The following is an 8,089-nucleotide window of genomic DNA, read 5'->3' on the forward strand; positions in this document are numbered from 1 at the left end:
AGAGAGAGAGAGAGAGAGAGAGAGAAGATATCATTATCTCCAAATTAAACTACATATTTAACCGGATTCTATCAAAATGCAGTGACTTCCTGACTTATGAACAAGTTCTGTTCGGGAAGCATGTAAATCAGATTCGTCTGCAAGTCTGATAAAGTGAGTCTTACACACCCTTGACTCATATGTATAAGGTATATTGCTCTGTGCTTCCCAGCTGTCCCCTCCATGTCACCACTGCTCTTCCTCTTGCTTCCAGACATCTTGAACATTGTACTACTACAGCACACTATGGTACTGTACAGTAAGTGTGCAGCAGCACAATTATGACAGCGTCCAGCAGACACACGAGCTATTTCCAAGATTCGTCTGCATCTATGCATGTTCCTAATGCAAGGTCTGCTGGTATCTGCGAAAGTTCATAACTTGAATGTTTGAAAGTTGGGGACTTACTGTACTAGAAAGGTTTTCAGAAATATAGACAAGCTTATTCTAAAATTTATATGGAAAGTGAAAGGCCCAATGATAGCCAAGTTTTAAAAGAACACCAAAGTGGAAGAAATAACTTTACTTGGTATATGGCTAATTATACAGCTACTGTTAAGCTTATTATATGGTAGCCAAGGCAGTATGCTATCATCAGAGGTGTGGACACATCAGTTGAAGAAGGATGTAGAACCCAGAGGCAAAATCACACAAATAGCCTCAACTGATTTTTAACAAAGGTACAAACCAATTCAATGAAGGAGAGATAGCCTTTAAACAAACAGTGGTAGATCAATTGGACGTACATAGACAAAATGTTAAATTTGATACATTATACAGAAATTAAAGATTGATTAAAGACTTATGCAATGTGTAAAACTATAAATCTTCTTTTTAAAAAAAGGAGGGAAGCTTCAGGACCAAGGCTAGACAAAATTTCCTATACTTTGCACTAGAAACATAGTACATAAATGGAAAATTTGATAAATTGGACTTCTTTGAAGTTAAACACTTTCGGTCCATGAATGATTACAAAATGGGGGAACATTTGCAAACCATAATATTTGCATATAATATATCTAGAATATATTATACACTTATGTAAGAAACAACACACATATGAGTATATGAGTACAACTACGGAGATGCTAAAATGTGTGTTTGATTGGAAAAAATATATACAAATAAAGAACAAATTAAAAGCAATAAATAGAGAGTAGGAGAAGTTCAAATTCTTCTCAAAGAACATGTTCTGTTGTTTTAAAAATATTGCAGTATATATCCTAGCTCACTTCATTTGTACTGCTAGTTTGTTGAAAAGAAAGTTTGTGTTATCTGTTCATTTTTTTAAGAATCTTTTTGGTTTATGGCTTGTACTAACTAACTGAAAGATAATGATTCACAGTGTAACAATGACTTGTTATTCTCTTATAACTTGGTTATGAAAATTTGTTTTTGTTTTTGTTTTTGTTTTTGTTTTTCATAAAATAAAAAATGAGGGAAAAAGGAATGCCAATGAAGCTGGGAAAACTCAAGACAAGTTGTTTTGCTGAAGTTACCTCTTTCTCGTATTAGGTTGTAATTGGTGCATTGAAAATAAAGGACATTATTTTTTATGTCCACAAATTATTCCCAGTCAATAGATTGATTAGAATTAGTTGAATCCACATTTCCAATGTTTCCAAATAATTTTAAACTTCTGAATGTTCAGCCACCTGATTTAAGAGCCAAGACATTAATACCCAACAGTTTTGCCAGCATATGAAATAATTAGTTAGAGACAAGAAAGGTTGAAAATATGTTCATTCAAAATATAATTTGAGGGGCTGGGGATTTAGCTCAGCGGCAAAGCACCTGCCTGGCAAGCACAAGGTCGTGAGTTTGATTCCTGGTACTGGAAGAAAAAAATATATATATGATTTGAAACATTTTCTTTTAGATATTGCATATTTTCAGCACAACTTAAATTTGGAGTAAATCCCTAAATTTTTAAAATTTAAAAATTTTTCCCACTAGTATCCACCATTTTTATAGTTCAGACACATAAAGCTTGAGCCATATGCATAGCTGATAAAATTCTAAATGTATACATATGTACAGATGAGTAATTCACAAAGTATCTTTTGTCCCTTTTTATTTTGATATAATTTTAAATGTGCAGTATAGAAAATCTCAGGTACAATACAGAACTACCTTCATAGATTCATTATTATTTTTTTGAGAATTGAACTCTTGGCCTTGCACTTGCCAGGCAAGCGCTTATGCTGCTAAGCTATATCTGGGGCCCACATAGATTCATTACTGTAATGGCTCATTTGCTTTATTTATTCTCTCTTATTCATCTACATTTACATGGTGTTGTTTGTCTATTTTGTTGCTTTTCTGGACCATTTGGGAGTAAATGATAGACATCATACTCCTTTACTCCTAAATACTCCAATGTGCTTTTCCTAAGGATATTTTCTTACACAATCACAGTAAAATTGCTAAAATTAGGAAATTTGACGTTGATACCTTACCTCAGGTTTGGTCAGTTGTCCCTACTTTGTCTTTTATAACAAAAATCGCACCTTGCCCAAGACATCCTACAGGAGGATGCATGCAGTTATTCATCATATCCTTTCAGTGTCCTGTAATCTGGAAACTGCTCTGCCTACTTTGCCTTTCAGGATTTCATCCGTGAGGGATACAAGTATTGTCAACTATACCACAGGGGGATTCAGTGTATCTCATAGGATTCAATCTATGGCTTTTCAAAAGGACCAACAAAGTCGGGAATGCTCAGAGCATTGTCAGGAGACACAAGGTCTTACTTTGTCTTATTTAGGGTGATCATTTGGTTCAAGTCTGTCTTGTAGGTTTCCTTATTAGAAAGTCTGTTACTCCTTCCCTTGATTAATACTGTACCATTTGTGGAAGACATTTAGAGCGTATGCCGATGTTCTTGTCAGCAGACTGTTTCAGCTGCTTGTTTTAGCATCCTTTCGGAATTCTTGCAGGGAAGCATACAAAATGGTAAAGAAAAACATATGTTTAGTGTCCTCTTTTCCAAAGATGACAATACTTTTTTTCCAGTAGCATCAAGACCCAAAATATAAAGAACTTAAAGACCAAGATAAAAGAGATGGCAGAGCCGGACGTGATGGCACATGCCTGTAATCCCAGCACTAGGGAGGCTGAGGCAGGAGGATCGTTGGGAGTTCAAGACCAACCTGGGCTACAAAGTGAGCTCAAGGCCAGCCTGAACTGCATAGCGAGACCCTGTCTCAAAAAAACAAACAAACAAACAAACAAAAAATAATAAATAAAAGAGATGGCAGAACACAAGTAAGTAGACTTGGTGGCGATGAGAAGGAGACCTGGAATAGGAGTGAGAGGGAGGCCGGTAGCGGACTGGGATTACGAATGAGCCAGATGCAGTGTGTTTGCGCCAGGGCGACAAGAGGGTTGCAATTACTGTGTATTGCAAACATGAACTAATGCTAAAAATAAATGAGTAAAACCACTTTGAAAAGGAACAAGCCCCCCTCCTCCCATTGCTGCTGCTATCACCGCAGCCCAAAGGCACTACCTCTACTGTCTCCGCTGTTGGGTCAGACATCCTTGCTGACACATTACTGAATATTTTTGTGGAACCTGCTTAGGAATTCAGAGAGTGCTGAGTTACCCCTGGAGGAGAGATCCGTCTTAAGGCCTCCGCACCTTCCACCAACCCCATCAGACAAATGTCCTGCGGTTTTGTAAATGATTCTTCTCAAACTAATATGCCCTTGCTGCAGCCTGTGCTGATGGAGACTTTAACTATTCCAAGCAGCTTTTGGAAAGTGGCTTTGGCCCAAATGTCCACAAGAGCAGGGAGAGGACCGGCCTTTCCCTTGCAGCAGCCCGAGGGAATGGAGACACCTGCCAGCTGTTGCATAAATTTGGTGCTGACCTGCTGGCCACAGACTACCAAGGAAACAGCTCTTCACCTCTGCGGCCATGTGGACACCATCCAATTTTTAGCTTCCAATGGACTCAAAATTGATATCTGCAATTATCAAGGTGCTACCCCTTTAGTTCTGTCAAAGTGCAGGAGCGTGAACAAATGTCATCCAATTGCTGGAATATTTGGAAGAACAAGAGGTGAAAGGACTTAACAGAGGAACCCACTCAGAACCGGAGACCATGCAGACAGCTGAGAGGGAAAGTGCCATGGAAAGCCATTCTCTCCTCCATCCCAAATTCCAGCAGGGTGAAGGAGTCCTCTCCAGCTTTCAAACCACATGGCAGGAGTTTGTAGGGGATCTGAGTTTCTGGAGGGCCTTGCTCTTGATCTTTGTCATTGTCTGCTGTCTCTTGGCATTGCTTACTATGTAAGCAGGGCACCACCCTTCATGGAAAACCAGCCAGAACTGGTGCATTAGAGGGGCTTCCAGGAGATGAGTGAGAAGAATAAAACCATTCGGCTTAAAACTTGAAGCACTTTTCTTCAAACCCTCTATGCCAAATTAGTAGTTAGGATCTGACTTAATTTGCAACATTTTCATGTCTAGTTATAAATCAAACAAAACCTCTAAAAATGAGCTGTACTTTCTGATTATTTGATCTTATGTTTAATTATCTTAGGGTCAATCTGACCATTATAAACTGCTAACAAAGTCATCTGAAAAGTAAGATTGAGAAGTTTACTTCACGCACTTTCATTTGCCCCACATGTTTATTTCAGAGGTCCCCTGCTTACCAGAAAACCTTTTCTCTATGAATAATTTGCAGGGAAAAATAATTCTCATACTAAACTGTCACTACAGTTCTGTAGTGCTATTTATTATCAATTCCATAAGCTAGCTGTGTGGCCACAGCTGTATCATAATTGTTTAATGCATAGTCTATTTAGAGGGCTGTTACACTTTGTGTAGCAATCCTACCGGATCAGTAATTCTGACAGCTGGAAAGGCTGGAGTATTTCCGCCTTAATGGCCCTGAACAGTATTGTCCTTGGTGTCGTAAATCTTTTATGGAAGGTAACGTTATGTAAATTGAAGTCTGGCCTCCAAACTGTACTGCAGCTTTCAGAAGTGTTTGAAGGCCTCTTTGTTAATGATTCTGTAATGTATAAACCATATTCTTAGGCTATTACAAAAGAATATTAAGGTTTAGTAATTGTCCATTGATTGAAATCAGAAAATTGTAGTGAAAACTGACGGTTTTATATTCTGAAACACAGGCATGTAAATGAATGCTTGCTGAACTGTTGCTAGACTTAGAAATTGCGGTTAGACTAGAGTTGATATAGCTATGCTCCTTTTGCTTCTTGATAGTTTTTTTGTATTTATATATGTAGTTGTGAGGCCTTTTTCTTTCATGTGGCTTTATCCTCTTACAAAGGTCTTTTATAATTCCTAATTAACTGGCTGCTTCAGTATCAGCTTACTAAGCCTTGCTTTTAGGTTAGGTGCAAACAAAAGCAATCATACTCCATGCAACTACAGCAAGAAAAAAGTCAGGATGAAAGCTTTAGAAGTAGCTTTACATTGTAAGTCTAAACAAATATGCAAATTGATTAATATATTAAAAATTTTTTTTTTAAGATTAATGTTCCCTTAGGGGCCAGGGACATGGCTCAGAGGCACAAGCACCTGCCTGGCAAGTACAAGGTCCTGAGTTCAATTCCCAGTACCAAAAAAAAAATTAGTGTTCCCTTTTAAGGGCAGATTTCTTTGTATTCTATTCTCTGCACTCATCATTCTGTAATAATGTATTAATAAATCCTTTTAAAAAAAAAAAAGAGGGACAACATGTATTTTCAACAAAATGACCCACAGTGTGGTGTTGAAAACACAGAGTGAGGTGTTCTGATCTGGCTGAATCTGTGGAGCTTTACGTGTGCACAAGAGACTCCATCTGACCTGGCCAGGACGGCAGGTGACACAGCTGACGTCCTTCTTTATAGATTCGGGGAACAGGGATCCAAAGCCCGTTCAAAGTTGCTTCTGTTGTTGGTTCACAGCAGTCTCTTTCTGTGAACTTCAGACAGTTGCTAATACTATTAAAAGCAAAGACTTTTGTCTCTGGAAATTGTATTTTCTCAGAATGTGTTTCCTGGAAGGTCTTTGTTCAGCCACAAGAGTTTCATGTGACCACGATGTTAACTGGAGCCGAGTCAGTGTTTGCCTTCCCCTGCCTTTGTTACCCTTCTCTGACCGCGCACAGACTTACCATACTTACCAGACCAGACACTGACAAAGCCCAGGAGAATGGTGGTTGTAAATGACCAATCTCAAAAACATCTGCATGCTGGTCTCTGTGGCACGCACTGGTAATCCCAGCTCTTAGGGAGGCTGAGGCAGGAGGAACACAAGTTCAAGTTCTATCTGGGCAATTGAGCAAGACTTTGTCTCAAAATAAAATAGATAAATAAAAAGGGCTGATGTAGTGCCAAGGTGGTTCCATCCTCCATACTTAATACCCAGGGCTAAACACTTTCCCTGTAAAACTTCATTCAGTCCTCATAGTAAGCCCTCAAGATAGGTGCAATTATTGACCTGGCTTTGCAGGTAACAATAGATGCTAACAGAGATTACTAGTGGGTATTGTGCTGATGTTGCAGCTAGCTAGTGTAGAAATAAAACCTGTGTGAGAAGCTGGCCCAATCCAGAGCCTATCTACTTAACTGTTAGGCTCCAGTCATCTAAAAACTCCCATTGGGCGCTCTCCCAACAGGGCAGAATAGGGTGAGCTGGGCAGGTCTGCACATGTCTCCTACCTTCGGGTGCCGTCCCTGCCCCTACCCCAGAGTCAAGCTCTCCCTTGCACTCTATCCTCTCTGCTTACTTTGCCCTGACCCAGCCCTGGTTCCTGGGGCAAGTTGGCCAGTGTGAACATAGGCTCCCTAGCAACTGATTTTGGAACTCACATATAATCCCTAAGACACACAGGAATGTAGATATTTTGCGTTTTTGCATTTGTTTTGTGGAACACTGGGGATAGAACCCAAGGTCTTAAAACATGCCAAGCAGTGCCACACCATGGGCCCACACCCCACCCTGTGATGTCCCAGCTCACTTCCTGTTTCCCCTGGGTCAGTGGACAAGCTGTTCAGCCTGCAGCTGACCTGTTCCAAGAACAGGAGAGAGAGCGGGGACTTATGGGCTGAGCATTCATGCCCAGGGGAATCCTGCTGGCGGCCAAATATTTGGCCTTCTTAGGAACACCTCAGCTGGGCAGAAGCAAGTTTTTTATTTCTTGGTTGTTTTGAGTTTTTTCCCCCAGGATTTCAAAGTATACAGTGTGACCATAGAAAAGAAATTCTTATTGTTATTTTCTTAAACGCTACCTCCCCACCAATCTCATTGTCTTCTATTTTCTTAACGCTTTGCACTTCCTTTGCCTGCAGTGGGCTTTCCCTGGAAGCCGAGTGAGCGCTTTTGAGTAGCGACGCGGTTGCACCTCCCTGGGCTTTCTTCTTTTCAGAACTTGGCTCTATTAAGGGAACCACATCTGTTTCAGAGGCTTGGGGTCAGAGTACGACGTTGCCACTTACTAGCTGGGTGTCTAGTTTCCTTTGTCTCCTTGGAGTGGGGATATTACCACTCCACGTGCACAGCTGTTGTGAGGATGGAACCGGTGTGCTGTAAGTGCCCAATGGCTGCAGGAAGGAGTGCACAGCAGTCAGTGCTCTTTACTGGTGTCCATGGCTGGCAAGATCACCACTCCCAGAATTCTAACCAAAGTCACTGACAGCCAAATAAGTCTTTATTCCAGGTCAGGCCCGATATAATCCAGAGTGAGTCCCACACCCAGTGTAAAAGCTGGGATTACCAGTGCATGCCACAGAGCCCAGCTACAGCTGGCCTTTCCTGGGGTAGCAGGTGTGTTGGAAGGTAAAAGCTGACTATGGCAACAAGTTGTCAGAAATTCAAATCCCAAAGTATGTCCAATTTTGAATACACATTTTTGGGTTGTTTTTTAAAGTTTATTTGGTGCTGGAGATTGGAGCCAGGGCCTCATGTATACTAAACTCATTCTCTGCCACTAAGCCCCATTCCTACTCCTGACTGCACATTTTCTTTTCTTTTTTTTTTTTTTTTTGCTTTTTTGAGGTCCAGGACCAATAAATTGTTCTTCCCTT

General features: G+C 40.4%; 1 pseudogene; it reads left to right on the forward strand.

Moving 5' to 3' along the window:
* Positions 1-3,507: 3,507 nt before the first annotated feature.
* Positions 3,508-4,385, forward strand: LOC102030558 (annotated as a pseudogene).
* Positions 4,386-8,089: the final 3,704 nt, after the last annotated feature.

This window comes from Chinchilla lanigera, unplaced genomic scaffold, assembly GCF_000276665.1.
Source record: "Chinchilla lanigera isolate Chin_1 unplaced genomic scaffold, ChiLan1.0 scaffold00031, whole genome shotgun sequence".
Classification (NCBI taxonomy): Eukaryota; Metazoa; Chordata; class Mammalia; order Rodentia; family Chinchillidae; genus Chinchilla; species Chinchilla lanigera.